The 16,390-nt window shown below is 45.3% G+C and overlaps 1 pseudogene; it reads left to right on the forward strand.

Annotated features, from left to right (window-relative positions):
- Positions 1-523: 523 nt before the first annotated feature.
- Positions 524-16,390, forward strand: part of LOC136499392 (DDT domain-containing protein DDR4-like) — a 47,499-nt pseudogene continuing 31,632 nt past the window's right edge.

Here is a 16,390-nt window from a genome sequence, read left to right on the forward strand (position 1 = left end):
CTCGACTCTAATATTTTCGTTTGGAGTTTTCCAAGATCATTTTCTTCCGCTGAAAATCTCTCATTTGTGTTCAGCGTCCATCAACATATCTCTACAAACTTCTCGTGAAATTTTCTAATTTTTTTTCTGGTTTTTTTTAATACAAGAAATTATCGCGGAAATAATTAATTCTAATCCTAAACTATCTGATCTCAAAATCCTTTGGCTCTTTCTCAAATCGGTCTCCTGCTGATACTGGAGTCCTCGCACTTTGCTTTGACGTGGTGGCACAATCTGAAGATGCAAGCAACTAGGCCATATCCTTTATTCTTATAGCAGATAGACGTCAGCCTGATGCTAGCTTTTGTTCTGTTGCTACCAAAGAGGAACCGAACTATATTTCCTCCTTAACTCAACACCGCACGCGCCAGGACTCCTGGACTCAATATCCATCTTTGTCGTTTACCGTGTGCATGTCCATAAATAGCAGACTCAGCCTATCGTATCATTTTCCAAACCTATGGTAACAAACCAATCCATCACGATGCACGACCGCCGCCGCCGACTCCGCGCCGCCCACGCCTCCTCCCTTGCCTTGCGCCCCAAGCTGCTCCTGGCCATAAATACCGAGCGCCCAGCCGCCGAGCCGGGAGTCCGCCGCTGCCTCCATACTCCGCCCTCCAGCACCGTAGTCTCCTTCGCCGAGCCGCCAAAGCCTCTAACGCCAGCGTCCGCCGTCCATGCCCGAGCTCGCGCTGCTGCCCAGTTGAATCTCGCCGAGGAGCCGAGCTTGTCCGTCGAAGCCGTCGCGGCATCTTGCTGTTTCTCCGTCAACTCGAGCTTTACCCTGTGGAAGTCGCTGCTGCTCTGCCAAGCCCGGTGCCGCCTCTGGTCCATCCCCGTTCAGTGTTCAGGTGAGCTCGCCGTCCCTCTCTCAGTATCCCTGCTCTCATTCTGGTCAACCGGGGCCCTAGTCTTTTCTCTAGCTGTTCTGGAGAGCTCTGGACGCTGCTGCGTCGAAGCACCGGCCATGGCACCACCGGCGTGAGCCTGCATATGCGTTACGCTGTGCCGATCTGCTAGTTAGCTTGATGACCTCATCTTCCACGTCATGCTTTATTGTGGCCGTTTTTCTTTACGAAAATAAACCTTGAAATACAATAGGAATACGTAATCATCCTGAGCCGTCCGTTTTTAGATCAATGGTCCAGATTAGAACTTACCCCTTCGCTGTTCTTTTTGCTAAAGAGTCCCTCTATTTTTGACAAATAAACTCGCAGTCCAAAACATGTTTTCAGATTTTGTTTTCTTCATTTGAAAGCGTATTTTGTTTCGGTTAAATCTAAAATACGTTTTCAGCTATTTACAGGTTTGCCAATGATTTTGTTTTAGCCATAACTTCTCCGTTTTAACTCCGATTTGACCCGTTCAAATTGCGTTAGGTTCATAATTTCGTAATCTACATGTTCATACTACTGTTAAGTAGGTTTTCAACTTCTAAAATTCGAGGTTAGATTTAATCTATTATTTTAATAAAGAAAATCTTGTTTATTTCATGTGAGCCATTAAAAAAGATCGTAATTTCCTGTGAGCCACCGGAAAAGTTCAACGGTCTTCAGCGCCACTGCTCCAACTATTTTTTACCCTCCATGCCACTGCCATCAGATTGGGCTCTAACGGTATCAAACTGTATGTGTGAAAAGTAAAAAATACCCTTAAGTCTAAATATGTCATTAATTTCTTTTGAGCATCTTAACGACTTCAAATGAAAAAACTCAAAACTAGAAAGTTGTAGATTTCCTCGAGATCTATAATTTTTATATAAAAATTATCTTCATTTAATTTCGAAAAAAATATGATTTGATGCGAGCGCGCGTGCAACAACAAGCCCAAACCCGTGCCCCCGCCGCCGCCCAAGCGCCTGCGCCGCCGCGCCGCGGCGGCGGCGGCAGGCGGCGCGGACGAGACGCCGCAATGCCGCATGGTCACACCGCTCGTGTCGGAGCCCGAGGCGCCCGCGGAGCTACCCCGCTGGTAGCTCCGCTGCATGTGGGAGCTCGGCACCGTCCTCAGCTTCCTCCACGTGCGCGCTCTCTGCCCCCTTCACACTCTTGTGCCCCAGCGCTCGACGGTCGCCGCCCCCTGGAGCTCCGGGGGCACTACCGGAAATAGTAGAATTGTCGAGTGCCTGATGGTTTGCCGAGTGCATTCCATCGGGCACTTGGCAAAAATCCCATTTACCGAGTGTATTTAATGAAACACTCGGCAAACATATAGCACTCGGCAAAAGCCAACTTTACCGAGTGCCTGATAAAAAACAATCGGCAAAATATAACAAAACTCTCGGCAAACACGGACACTCGGCAAAATGGAGTCACGTGCGCTGGGAGTGTGGCGGCCATCTGACGGCCGTTGGGTGCGCCGCCATGCCGTTAGAACTTTGCCGAGTGTCCGTTAGACACACTCGGCAAAGACAAGGTATGCCGTGTGTTTTTGCTTGACACTCGACAAACTGATATTTTTGCTGAGTGTTTTTTGTTTACACTCGGCAAAGTAATGTTTTTGCCGAGTGTTTTTTAATGGCACTTGGCAAAATAATAATTTTTTTCCTCTCCTGCCCTCCAAACTTTTTCTACTCTCCACATACAACATGTGGTACTATATGTTAAAATTTGGTATATTTCTCGATCTGTTTGCTATATTTAAGTAATTTATTGCATTTAGATGAATTTTTTGGTTTAAGTCAAATTTGAACTGCAAGTGATACAAATAATGGAATAAATTGAGTGGAGAAATCATATTCACGTTATTGAATCCATTTTAGGGCCTTACTCGGGAAATGAAAAGAATTTTCGAACATTTTGTTCAGGAAACACGACCACGAACGTGTGGCCGAATGGTTTTTGAATTCTAAAAAAAGCAAACAAAGTCTGAAAATGATGAGATTTGTCAAGATCTCCTGATATCATACGTGGAGATTGTGGAAAAAAATTGAGAAGGTTTCGCATAATTTGTCACGTACGACCTTTACAAACCGAAGCATCTCCGTAGAAGAATCGTAGCGTTGAGAAGGATCCGGTAAGATTTGGAGTCAAAGTGACGGTCGAATTGGGGTTTGACTTCAAAACTTTTTGTATAGGCAATAAACAACATAGATTGGTTCACGTCAAATTTTGGTAATTTTTCAGATCCGTTTGATAATTTTAATTTATTAACTGCAATTATAGAATTTTAATTGATATATATTGAATTTGAGCTATAACTGCATGAAATAATGGATTAATATTAGTAGAAAAATCAAATATGCATTGTTGAGTGAATTTGACAAGGTATTTTTAAATTACATCGTAACAAATTTAGTAGAACACGCTATGAAGAAGGAGGATGGTGGAGCATGAAATATCGATTTATTTTGCCGAGTGTTTTGTACCTGACACTCGATGAAAAGAATAGTTGCCGAGTGTCATATAGGGGACACTCGGCAACTTCGTCGACCGGCCCCACTGCACAGTATCGGGCCGTAATGAAAATTTTAAAAAAATAATGCCGAGTGCCCCAGATCTTCGCACTCGGCATACTCTTTCATATGCCCCCAGCGGTTAGCACCCCCCGCCCTCACCCTCGCGCACAAAACACGCCGCACCGCACCGCACCGCACGCCGCCAACCCCCTCCCCACCGCGCCCCGCCACCGGCGCGGCATCGCTGCCCCGCCCCCGGCGCCGCCCGCCCCGGCGCATCCCGTCCCCAGCGCCGCCCGCCCCGGCGCGTCCCGCCCCCGGCACGCCGCCCCGCCCCTGGCGCCGCCCGCCCCGGGCACCCCGTCCCGCCGCCGGCGCGGCCCGCCCCCGGCCTCCGGCTCCATGCAGTATCCCTCTGCCCCGGTAAGTTCATTCAATTACAGTACCTATCATTCTTTGTAGTTTAAACGGTGATTTGTAGTTCAAGCGAGGATGTAACAACTGCTGCTGCCAGTGGCTAAGTTCTACGCACTCTAGCTATGTGTGTGTGCTGACTTGCTGTATGTGCTGTTTATCTCGTAGATCTGTTGACTTAATCATCCTATACATAGTAGAATTTTGTGAGCCTTGTGGAGAACTTAAATGACTCCACGTTGGAACTAAGCTAGCTAGCTATGTGCATTTCAGCTAAATTAGTATCTCTACACTCCACCTTGGAGTCACTAGTTCAGAAAAGTACATTATTGCAGTAATTGATCAGTATATTTCGAGTTGCATTTTGTTGATTTTCACTTGAAATGTTGTTCTTCCTTTACCGATATTATATTTTACTAGGTATATGTGTGAACTCTGCCTGAACTGCAGTTATAGCAAGTTACTTACCTCTAGCTCTAGTTCACTCGCCAGTCGCCACTCGGTGCGCCGCCGCGCGAACGAAACCCCAGCCCAGAGCGAGCGGGAGGGAGAGAGCGGCCAATCGGCCATGCTGCTGCTCCTCGTCTTCGCCGCGTCCCGCCTTGCCCACGGTCGCCGTGATTTGTGTATACCTGTTGGTCCATCATGTGATTTAAAGCCATTTTGCCCCCTGGTTTTTCGCTGCTTGTTGGTTGCCGGTTGATACTTTGAAATATTCCTGTGACTGGAATGAAGTGCATGCATGACATTATTGCCTTTGCTTGGATAATTGTTGGTATTGCAAATCATCACCAGGAAGGAAGTTACTATTAAGTTACCAAGCTGAGTATATATCAGTTTTAGATGGCATCCATTCCATAGGCTTTGTCTTTACTGCTTTGGTACCAGAAAGAAGGAAAGAATGGGTGGGCCTGGGCGAGCTCACTTCATTTTGGAGTACTCTTTTCTGTAGATAGATACTGTAACAAATATATCTAGAATCTAGATAGATTGTGTCTTTTGGGCTGGGCCACCATATAAAGGAAGTGAAAAGCCCAGAAAGGAAGAAACAAACAGGGACATGCCATTGTCTTTTTGTTGGGCTGGTATGCTTTGCTTCATCAATTGGCTAATGCTAATTGGCGGCTTTGGCATCCTTTGACAGCCATCATTTGAGTAGTGAAGCTGAGGATGCCTTTTATTCCTGCACGGCCCCACCAATTAATAAATTGACCAAAATGAAATGCTTCCAAGGAGCCGAACCTAGGGATGGCTAAAATTGGCTTACTGTCTAGCCACTTCTTCTAGCTAGAATTACAAAGACAAATAGAGGATTGTATGATACATGTAAGTCCACTAATGATCATGGCATACGTTGTAGCTGTAACTGATAGTGCACATGCAAATGTTAGCAATCTAAACATGCACTGACTATATGCGTGTCTCAACTTGCAGGTTTTTGCCGCCGCTCCCTGCCCCGCCCTGCCGCCTGGTTCCACCTTGCCCTCCTACCGCCCCACAACTTCGAGTTGCCGTGTTTTTGCAAGGTATAAGATGTGCATGTGGTTGTCGGCCATCGTGCTGTTTGTTTGGTGTGGATGTGGTTGTCGGCCATCGTGCCGTTTTATTTGTTATAGGTTTTGGAAGCCTCCCCATGCAGGGGAGGTGCTGCCAAAATTTAGATTTGACACTACTACGTTCCTTTTATTGCAGGAGAGGCTATTGCAACGTCCTCGACTCGTCACTTTGCAGGACAGCAAGGTGAGGCATACAAGACCCTTCTTTCCGTATCATGTTCGTATATCACGTAACCTAGCTAGGCGTCTCCCGTTCGAAAGAGATATGGTTGGAAATATGTAGATCTTTGCAAATCTATAACCGTATCTGTTTTGAATTGTCCACGTTTTTTGGACAGCCCGAGGATGTGTAGATGCGGTTAGTTTCCATGCTCTACTCCGATCTGTGATAGAGTTTCGGTAGCATCTCCCTGTTGTTCTCTGGATACACAATCTCCCTTCCAGGACGTGTATTTGGAGAACAGCGGGGAGGTGCTGTCGAAATTCTGTCTCGGATAGGAGTAGAGCATGGAAACTAACCCCATCTATACATCCTCGGGTGGGATTAGGACCTATCTTCACCTATTAGATAGTGTAGGAACGTGTAGATGCAATGTGATTTTTTATATTACTCGCTGATATGGTAGAGGATGGATGACCGTGAGTGGATGTACACGGGCCGCTTTAGTCAGAGTTCGTGGACCAAAGAATGGATTGACAAGACCGATGCTTTCTTGGAATGGGCATTTGCAAGGGTTAAAGGAGCTAGTGTCACTTGGTGTCCCTGCAGCAAATGTGCAAACACGCGTCGGTAAACCAAGCTGGTCATGCGTAAACATCTTTGCAAGAATGGATTTACAACAAACTATACCAGGTGGATCTACCATGGTGAAGCCGATCGTGGGAGAGATGAGGTCATGAGACAACGCATCGAGGAATATGATGGGGATGCCGGGGTAGGAGACATGTTAAATGACTATCATGAAGCACACTTCGATGAAGGACGTAGGGAGGAGGAGCCAGAGGCTACCGCAAAGGCATATTATGACATGTTGTCTGCGGCACAGCAACCCCTTCATGGGTATTCCAAGGTTTCTCAACTGGATGCCATTGCACGCCTAATGGCCGTGAAGTCCCAGTTTAGCTTGAGTCGAGACGCCTTCGATGTTATGCTCACAGTTGTTGGTAGCCTGCTCCCGGATGGTCACATCTTGCCAAAGAGCATGTATGAGGCACAGAAACTCCTTCGTGCACTTAAGATGCCATACAAGCAGATACATGCTTGTCCGAAGGGGTGCATCTTATTTAGAAAAGAGTATGCGGAAGAAAAGTACTATGTGAAGTGCGAATCATCTAGGTTCCTGGAGGTAGACTCTGGTGATGGTCAGAAGAGGCAGCTCGCAATCCCCGTGAAGATCCTACGGTACCTTCCTTTCATACCGAGGATCCAACGGCTTTACATGACTGAGGAATCCGTGAAACAGATGACATGGCACAAAAATGGACGTCGATACAATCCTGAGAAGATGGTACACCCATCCGATGGTGAAGCCTGGACAAGGTTTTATGAGATTCATCATGAGAAAGCTCTAGAGGCTCGTAATGTACGTGTTGCGCTAGCAACAGATGGGTTCAATCCTTATGGAATGGCGGCTGCCTCGTACACCTGTTGGCCCATGTTCGTTATCCCCCTCAATCTCCCCCCTGGCGTCATCTTTCAATGACAGAACATATTCTTGTCGTTGATAATTCCATAACACCCGGGGAATAATATGAGTGTGTACATGGAACCTCTGATTGATGATTTGGTCTGTGCTTGGGAGGAAGGGGTATGGACATACGACTGAGCTACAAAGACAAACTTCAAGATGCATGTTTGGTACCAGTACTCCCTGCATGACTTGCCGGCATATGGGATTTTCTACTGCTGGTGTGTTCACGGGAGGTTCCCATGCCCGGTATGCAAGGCTTCTCTGATGTTCATTTGGTTGACGAAGGGTGGCAAGTATTCTTTGTTCAACAAACATTGATAATTCCTCCCTCCTGACCATCCATTCAGACTAGACATCAAGAACTTTATGAAAGGTGTCGTAGTTAAAGACCCTGCACCGCAGATGATGACAGGAACCGCAGTTCGTGCTCAGTTAGACGCTCTCGAGGTCAATAAACAAGAAGGTGGTTTTGTGGGATATGGCGAGCAACATGCCTGGACTCAGAAGTCGTGCTTGTGGAACCTCCCCTATTTTGATGATCTTCTTCTTCCACATAACATTGATATAATGCACACTGAAAAGAACATCGCCGAGGCAATTTTTGGTACAATCATGGACATTCCTGATAAGACAAAGGATAACGTTAAGGCTAGAGTGGATCAAGCGAGGTTATGCGATAGACCAAAGCTGAACATGGCACCTCCCAGAGCTGGCAAGTCGTGTAGAAAGCCTAAGGCCGATTTCGTCCTAACGAGGGCCCAAAGGAGGGAGGTACTAGAATGGTTCCAAACGTTAATGTTCTCGGATGGGTATGTAGCGAATCTAAAGAGGGGAGTGAACTTAGCTACTATGCGAATCAACGGGCTCAAGAGTCATGATTACCACATATGGCTTGAGCGCCTACTTCCGGTGGTGGTTCGAGGCTATGTCCCTGAGCATGTCTAGCAGGTGCTAGCGGAGTTGAGCAATTTCTTCCACCAGCTTTGTGCCAAGGAGTTATCTCGTACTATGGTTGCAGAAATGGAAAGAATGGCGCCTGTGTTGCTCTGTAAGTTGGAGAAGATTTTTCCACCTAGCTTCTTTAATCCGATGCAGCTATGATTCTGCACCTCCCGTATGAAGCACGAATGGGGGGGCCTGTGTAGGGCCGTTGGTGCTATTCAATTGAGAGATGTCAAAAGGTTCTTCGAACTAAATGTAAAAATAAATGCAAAATTGAAGCATCCATTGCAGAGGCATACATTCTAGAGGAGGTGTCAAACTTCACAACAAAATACTATGCTGACAACCTTCCTAGCGTGCATAATCCACCCCCTCGTTACAATGCCGGTGAAGATGAATCAAGCCTTAGCCTTTTCTGAGTGCAACTCGGAAGTGCAAGTGGTGCGACCAACAAGACCTTGAAACATGAAGAGTGGCGCACTATCATGTTGTATGTGTTGACCAACCTATCCAAAGTGGAGCCATACATGCTGTAAGTTCTCAACATACTTGTAATCAAGTAGTCACTATTCTGTGTCCAACTCCCATGTTTCTCGTTGGTACAGAGAATTTCATCGTCAATTCTGGCATGAATCAAGGGAGCCTACCCCGCAGGAAGCAGAGACCCTTCTCAGAGAGGGTGCGGGAAATGGAATGCCTGATTTTATTTCTTGGTTCAAACAGAAGGTACAGCCCAATTTAGCTCGTACTTAGTTTGACATTACAAGTTTCTCGTACATGCGAATAATATAACGAACCACCCTGCTTGAACTTGCAGGGCCAAACTGATGTGTCTATGAGTGCCGAGTTGAGACAGGTTGCTGATGGCTGTGCCTATAGGGTCAAGTCGTTTACCGGTTATGACGTGAATGGCTATCGCTTTCACATAACAAGCCACGAGCAGAGTTGGCCCAATCGAAGAACCACAAATACCGTAGTTTTTACGCTAGGATTAGATGGGGTCGAGTACTACGGAAGAATTGAAGAAATATACGAACTCATGTTTCATGGTTGCAAACCTCTTAATCCAGTCATATTTAAATGCTATTGGTTTGATCCATCAGTAGTGAGACAGACCCCTAATCTTGGGCTAGTCAAAATTCGACAATCATCCGTCTTACCAGGAGACAATGTCTATATTGTGGCTCAACAGGCCACGCAAGTTTATTATCTCTCATACCCGTGCTAAACCGACGACCGTCTTAAGGGTTGGGATGTTGTGTACAAGGTATCGCCACACGGTAAACTACCTGTACCAAACAATGAAGATTACAACATAGACCCCAACACATATGATGGAGAGTTCTTCTAAGAAGATGGGCTCGAAGGGAGTTTTGAGATAGACTTAACCGAAGCGATCGAAATGGAAGTAGACAATGAAAGGGTTGTTGACGAGGACGCTGGAGACGAGGTTCAGAATGTGAAGGACTTAGAATTACTTCAGCGATTACATTTAGGCAATGACAGTGACGACGACATTCCCGATCATGATGATTATATCGACACGCGTGATAGTGATGATGAGACTTATGATCCAGCTAATCCCGATCATGATGATTATTTCTAATACATATATGAGCCGTACTAATTTATTTATTATTTGTCATATCTTTCTAAGTATGTTTTGTTTATCTATGCTGATTGGTTTACTCTTTTTAATTGCAGATGATTGAACAATGGTGGGTGGTATGAGGAAGATTGCGGTGCTTTACGGAAAGAGCGGAGCTTCAGGGTCAGCTTCAGGGAGGGGTCGAGGCAAGGGTGGAGGGAAGGGTAAAGGGAAGGGTAAAGGGGCGAGGCCCCCATCGCCTGTAGATTCCTCATCGTTGTCTGAGGATAATGGGGACGGGGATCCCAATCTTCCGTCAGGTAGAGGTAATTATCGTTGTGGCGGAGAATGACACACTGATCCGGCTTTAAATCGAAAGATCGAACCCTGCAATCTTAGCACCACAGCTCCTCTGGTTATCAACCAAGTCACGGACCAGGTTGACCTCACCAAGAAGGCTAATCCCTGCCTGCGCAACGAAGAACACAAGCAAGAACAAGAAAGAACACAACCAAATTGCTGATGAATGATTAATCTCACAAAGTTGGGGTCTCACAAACCGATGAACGGCAAAACTGTTCTTGAAAGAATAATCTAAGCAAAACCCAAAACCTAATGACGGTGGCGGCGTATGATTATAAAGGTCTTAGGGTCGTCGCCTACCCTGGACACGCCCTCTAATGGGCCCAAACACGATACACAGTCCAACGGACCAAAAGATGGTGTCGCAGCACCCTGGCATATTCTGGACGCTGACTTCTTTCGACAATTTCTATTGATTCTGAAGAGCTTTTGAAGTGAAACCACTTGGATTGGCTTCCTTATCAAATTAGCTTTCCATCCATATGTGGATCGTCGAAATCGGAGTCCGAATGCGTCCTGGGTGACCAGTTTAAGGCAGACTGGTCCTGGAGGCCGAGGCAGACTCGAAATCATGTTGGACCGGGCCTCCGGTTCCTGTTGGACGTCCTTACCGGTCATCTTCGCCTCCACCATGTCCTCTAAGTCCTTCATGACCCTCTCCAATGTTCCTAAGCAAGATAACATCATTAGGTAGTAGTCTATTCTCAAAAGTATAAAAATGATCGCATAAGAACGAGCTCACCTCTAAATTGAGTTGACGCATTCGAGCCCGGGTCATTGGACCTTGCATGACGGTTGGAGGATCACCGGGTACATCCGAAGGAGTGATGTCCTCATAAGAGGAGGTACCTTCCGCGCACGCCTCTGGTGACGAGGAGGAGGTACCTTCCGCGCATGCCTCTGGTGACGAGGAGGAGGTACAGGAGGAGCAGGAGCAGGTGGAGGAGGAGGCAGTCGGTCCCGAGGTCTAGTTGCGAGGTCCCTCGACCCTCCCGAAGCGACCGATACCTCTTGAGAGACGCCCAATGGTTCGACCCTCTGGGAAAAAGTAAGTAACTTTAGATGTTCTCAATAATTTTTCGTTTGATATGTTGAAAATTATAATGGAAACTAATAATTTATCTTAATCACTTGGGCAGGGGTTGGATTAAGGTCAGTGGGGGTGATCACAACCGCAAGGTCAACGGCATCCTTGGTCTTTTGTGCAGGCTACACTTCCCTGGCTTAGTGCAGTTCCGCGAAGAGCTGCAGCCGGCCTACACGTGGGACCACTACGTCACTGCCCTCGACGCCGCTGATCGTGACGGCAGGGTATTCCCCAACAAGGCGGAGCAGGTGAAGGGTGAGTTGTGGGTAAGTATTCCTCGCACTACATTGCTCAATACATCACATTCATTGGACATTCTTGAAGTAATGACTATATACATCGCGTCTATATGCAGGACTTCTACAGATGACAGGAGGGGTACGAGGCCAAGGCGGCCTCCATCTCTGAAGAAGCCGCCAAGAAGCTCGTGAAGGACATGCACTACGAGGCGCGCGTCCAGGCCATCATCGACTACTATGCTCAACACAGAAGGATGAAGGTTAAAAAAGAAGAGGCAAGAACAATGAACCTGACCCGGGAACAATTCTTGCAGGTACATATAGAACATTAATACTTACTTTTTATGAGATTAATTACGCTTAATTTCATTTTTTTCATATATCATACACTTGATCACGTAGGTGCCTCCGTACTGGTGCGCCCAGCATGCCCAGTGCTGGGAATACATGGTGGACAAGTGGTTGGAGCCCGGGTGGGTAGAGACGCACAACGCTTGCCGGGACCGGCGTTTGCTGATGCCACGTGCATCACACCATCAAGGCAGCCTGAGCCTCGACGAATACAGGGGAAAATGGGTACGCGAATTCATTTCTTTATTCTAACGCTCAATTCTGCATAATTTCTAATCATTTTGCATTTTTGCCGCAATCGTCGTCACATGATGGCCTGCCTTGCTCCCAGTTCAAGGCATGGGTTCTGTCCAAAAAGGGCAAGGCGACGTCAAACATCGACTTCAACCCGGAGGACCCGCCCGAGGTGTATAGCGATCCCAGCATCCACAGCCGCGTTAGTGAGTATACAGTGATGGCAAGGCAAGTTAATGGGCCACAGTTCAATCCGATCACCCAGGATCTTGATGGAGAAATCGTGATGAGGGTGGGAGGAGGCAAGAAGCATGGCCGGTACTGCATTGGCGACAGTACACTCGATACGGCCTCTACTCCCACTCTCTCCCAGATCCGAGCAAGGAGCACGAGCTCGAGCCCGGCGATACGCCCACGGCCAACCGCTACACAGTTCCAGATGGAGGCTCTCCAGGTTATTTCTGTTTTATTCATCGTTCGTTGATTGTTACGTACTTTAGCTTTGCATTGTAACATTGGGATGAAATGTTATAGGCCCGGGTGGAAGCAGAAATGAAGCAACGAGAGGAGATGGAGGCGAGGATGGAGGAGATGGAGGCGAGGATGGTGGCCGAGCGGTAGAGGATGGAGGAAGAAAATCGGTTGAGGATGGACCAAATGTTCCAATACATGCAGAATTTTGCATCGAGTATGGGTCAACCTTTGCCACCGCCATCGATGCTATTCCCTTCACCTCAACCACCCACAACTACTCCTGTGAGTCACTTGACACCTTATGTTAGATCTATTTATTATTATTTTTTATGCCAAGATATTAGATGGATGGTTACCTTGCAAGTTGATGATTTTTACTACATACTTACATACTCATGCATACTGTAGTATAGAATACACTATATATATATATATATATATATATATATATAATAATAATAATAATAATAATAATAATAACATATATGCTCGATCTAGAATAAATCATGGGGTGGCCTCCCGAACTGGGACAGCGACTTGACGAATTCACTTTGGTTTCGCCGGTGCTCCCAACTCTCAGTTAACTTGCTTTTGCACTAAATAAAAACTCACTAAAGAGTTTGTATTGCTTAACGAAATCAAGTCCACGAACTGCAAGTGTCATGACTGAACATCTCTGCTCATCAGGCACCTGAACCAATTTTGGAGCAGACTATGCTTCCCCTTTTCTAAAACTTAATGCAACAGGGCTAAACTATTTTCCTTTTCTGGCCATCAGACAAATGACCAGTCCAGTTGCTTTGCTCTTCCCAGCAAGAAAATAGTGCCAAACTCTTCTCTCCTATTGCCGTTTCCCTCCAAGAAAGAGAGCTGCTGATAGAATAAAGTAAAGAAAAAAAGTGGCTCTCATCCAAGCCGTTCCATATCTATCTTGCAGTTAGCAGCAGTGACTGCATCGGATCTGCGGCGGCCAAAGTCGTTGCTGTAGATGAGTAGGTCAGCGTGATTGGCTCTACGTTGCTGCAGCACATGTATGCACACGTATGCGATTCAAGCTCCTGGAACGAATACTCCGCAGCAGCTGCAGGCTGCAGCACATGGCCCAAGTGATGGCGAGGCGTAAGAGGCCTGCTAACTGAGACGTCGATGAGCCATTATTGGGTTACTTGTCTTTTTTTGGCCTGCTAACTGGATGAGTCTTGCAGTGAAATTAGAATTAAAAATCAACTGGATGACCTTGAATCTTGATCTGTTGGAGCATTCTGTCAAGAAGCAGCAACTTGCCACATGAACGCACTCCAATATCAAGGATATCAGTTATAGGGCGATCAACTTGCCACATGAACTGCACAGGAAGCAGCAACTTGCATAGCACGAATTTAAGTGTTGCATTAGTGTTGAATGTTGTGATTACAATTACAGTATGGTGTAGATGCACACCTTTCGATACTGAAATTCACTTTGCAGTATGAAGTCTAACACTGTTAAAAAGGAAGCTATCACTATTTTGAATACTTTTCTTTTGTGCAGAATCAATCGGCGGCATCGAATAATCAGTCTCAAGACCCGGATTCGTCGCAGAGCACTGGTAGAGAACAGAGCTTTACTCCCGGTGGGGAACCCCCTCTAGTCCCGGTTCCCCACCTAGGAGCAAGCATCCAGGACTAAAGGGTGGTCCTTTAGTCCCGGGTCAGAAACCGAGACTAAAGGGGACCTTTAGTCCCGGTGGGTAACACCAACCGGGACTAAATGTGCCTCCTGACATGCCACGATGGCCGGCACCCTTTAGTCCCGGTTGGTAATACGAACCGGGACTAAAGATTTTTTTTCTTTTTTCTTTTCTTTTCATTTTTTGTTTTCTTTTCAAAATAGGTTTTCGAAGTCGTATTGTACGCTGCTAATTATACATTTATATGCGCGTATAGTATATTTCGGTTCAAGCACAATGAACGTATTAAATCACACAATTCAAGCATAGAAATATATATATATATATATATGCATGCATGCATCATATATATATTTACATGCATGCATGCATATGTGTATTTTATATTATATTATTTCATGTGCATATATTACAAAAGATTGCATTACAGTTGTTGCGATATAACAAGTTTCCTCTCATCCTCTAGCTTGGCTTCCATGGCAGTGTTGGGTCGAAGTAGAACTCGCCCTTGGAATCGATGACTTGGTCATTAAAAAATCCGGCTATAGACTCTTGAATTGCTTTGATCTGGTCTTGCCGTATGACTTTTTCCTCCAACCATCGAGCCTACAGGTTTGAATTAAAGGAAAATAAATTAATATATGTACATACATATATATATATATAAAAACATAGTAACACAATCAATAATAATAATTAAATGAATATATAGTGTATTTTTAACGTACTTTGAGACTCTCTGAAGGAGTTCTTTGGGAGACCTCCTTGATAAACTTGCAAACATAGTAACCACAGTAGTTGTTCCCCTGTTCCTGCCTCAGACACCACTTTACAAGAAAAAGATTTGTCATCCAATCTGGTGATCCGATGAAAGCTATATGTTTAATTAATAAAGATGATGCGATTTAGGGGACTTACTTTCAAAGGGATTACATTCAGTGGCGCTTTGCATTTTTTCCATGTGTTGCTTCTCAATAAAGGTTTTCCAAACACTGTCCAATAAAAAATTTGTCACGTCATCAGATATAGTTAATCATCATGTTTGTGTGTATATATAGTTGCTAGAGATACCGAAATTATCTCTAGATAATATCTATCATATCTTGGTAGTCTTGTTGTGGTTTTCTCATCGAGTCATAGATTATCAAGTGACTTTTCACCAGATCGATGTCCATCAATATCCAGTGATTGCTGCATGTGTTTATAGGATATAACGCATAACACTCATTAATTAACTAGAATCAACATATGAGCCATTAAGGATGATCAACATTATTAACACTCACTTGAAGTTATAGGGAAAGAGTATATCCTTCTTGTGGCATTGGTTCACTAAGAAGTTCATGAGGTTACTCTCTGACTCAGACTTCCAATTAGGCATTGGAGTAACTTGGTCTTTGAATACTATATGGGGATCAACAAAACCAATTTCATTGCAGCCTTTCTTTCTAAGCTCTGTCATTATAAATCTGCATATATATAGTACTTGTCAGGATAATTTATATGCATATACACACATATGATGAGTTTAATAATAGATCGAAAGAATTATTACTTACAGGCAATAGCAGCTAATGATAATTTTGTCCAGAGAGGTCAGGTGGCATAGTTGATGAAATTCTACAAAGTCAACATACATAACATCATCGCCACGGAACTAATGTTCGTCTCTAATTCTGACACCAACGTAGAAGTCTCCACCGGTAGACGCCTGCATGTACCACTTGTTTAGCAGGTACATTTGCGTCCCCAGATCACCTAAGGCTTGAGGGTTGTATAGACTCTGGCCTAGTACAATTTTTTTCTTCCAAATATCAACCTCCGCCGCACTCTCAATGTTTTCATCACCAAACATCTGGTAAAGGTCGAGACTAGTCTCTTCAATAAATTCACCAAGGTGATCCAAATCGACATCTGGAGGTATGTTTGCCTGATGCATTAATCCTAAATTCGAACCATATTCATTAACAACAACTAGCGGGGGGACTGATTGGTGTGATTGTTGTCCAAGTTGTGCAACTCCTTTCCCTGCCCGCTTCTTTTTCTGTGCCACCTCAATTGACTTGGTGAGAGTGCGGTCGTAGTCCGTTGCTTTAGACGGCTTACGAGATTCCCACTGTTGTTGCTGGTAAGAAGCCACCTTTTTTCTTAGAATATCTGGAGCAACGAAGAAGTACGGTTTCTCCAGGTTACTCCTTGCTTCTTGATCCTTTTTAAGTTTGTCATAGAATCTAGACATATCTTTTTTATATGCATCAGTTACTTCTTCCTTCTCTTCAGATATTATTTTGGGAATGGCCCTTGGTTTCACGGTGGCTTTCTTTGCTGGCGAGGGCTGGTTCT

Source organism: Miscanthus floridulus, chromosome 13 (assembly GCF_019320115.1).
Source record: "Miscanthus floridulus cultivar M001 chromosome 13, ASM1932011v1, whole genome shotgun sequence".
Classification (NCBI taxonomy): domain Eukaryota; kingdom Viridiplantae; phylum Streptophyta; class Magnoliopsida; order Poales; family Poaceae; genus Miscanthus; species Miscanthus floridulus.